The sequence below is a fragment of the Bombus vosnesenskii genome, unplaced genomic scaffold (genome assembly GCF_011952255.1).
Source record: "Bombus vosnesenskii isolate JDL3184/JDL3185 unplaced genomic scaffold, Bvos_JDL3184-5_v1.1 scf7180000013371, whole genome shotgun sequence".
In the NCBI taxonomy this organism is placed as follows: domain Eukaryota; kingdom Metazoa; phylum Arthropoda; class Insecta; order Hymenoptera; family Apidae; genus Bombus; species Bombus vosnesenskii.
In genome coordinates, this window is record NW_022883004.1 from 29,981 (window position 1) to 31,169 (window position 1,189).

Sequence of the window (1,189 nt, forward strand, 5' to 3'; positions counted from 1 at the left end):
TCAACCGTTTTGTTGATCCGATTCGTTTCTTTTGTCATCCGTCAATATCCCTCCTACGCACGTGTTCGTTACGCGTCCGTAATCGTTGCCACCTACGCCTTCTTCCAAATATTCGGCGGAAGGACCTTACTGATATCGATGGCTTATTAGGCCTGTCGGCACTTGCGCTTCGGTGATACCGTTAGAAAGTTTTGTTGTCGAGTGCCGCTACAGGCCTATTCAAGTTTTCCGACCCTTTCTGCTTGTAGGCAGTTGCGCTTTATCCACGTTACTATAATAGAGAACAAAGAAGCCGTTCTACAGTGTCACCTGACTAGTACAGCCGTGTCGTCCGTGAATGTTAGTATTTTGATGTTGGTAGTTATACGCAATCCAGTGAAACTAAATTGTTTTAAGATTGAAGTAGTCGAGAAAATTAGAGTATTACGATCGTGCAAGAAGAAAGGGCCTGATTTCCTATACAAAAATAAATCGAGTACGAAGTGACAAGATTTGACACACGACTTGGTTTTCTAGAAAATCAATTATGAAGTTTCGTCCTTTTTACTCGCTACTTGTTAAGTATACGCGTACCTATGTGAAGGAACTTCACAATCCATTGTTTGGGAAACGAAGGCAGGAGAAATTTTATATATCTGAAAGCACGTTTAAGAATACCATTTATCCTCATACATATATGCATGTTTTCTTAAATATGTTGTCTATTCGGTAACATGAAATAACAAAACTGATTACTTCAGCCAACGCCCATACCGCGTTGAAAGTACTCGTTCCCGTCTGATCACGAAAGTCAAGCAGGGCTGGGCACGGATAGTACATAGATGGGTGACCGCTTGGGAACTCCGTGTGGCGTTGGCTTTTTTTACCTTTCTTAACACTTAGCCAACCGACCTGGCAGATCCCCCTTTTTTACTTTACCAATTCGTTTCCTTCTTTGTTGTCGTTGTTGTTGTAAGCTATTGTTTACCTGGAATTGTTCCAAATTAATTGCTACTCTTTTCTGCTTTTATAGAGTACAATGTGTAATAAAATGCACCAATTTAGTAGTTTTAAAATTAATTAAAAAGTTACACTATCAGTTATGACTAAGTAATGTTATAGTTGAACGATATCACACTGTAAAAAAATATTAAAATGCATTATTAATGCATTATTTGCATTAAAATGCAAACTTCACGTTCAAGTCGTG

General features: G+C 38.8%; 1 non-coding gene across 1 annotated transcript; it reads left to right on the plus strand.

The window, feature by feature from the left end:
- The first annotated feature begins 739 nt into the window (after positions 1-739).
- On the plus strand, positions 740-858 carry LOC117237459. The gene has a single exon (XR_004494006.1). It is a non-coding gene; the product is annotated as a 5S ribosomal RNA (ribosomal RNA).
- Positions 859-1,189: the final 331 nt, after the last annotated feature.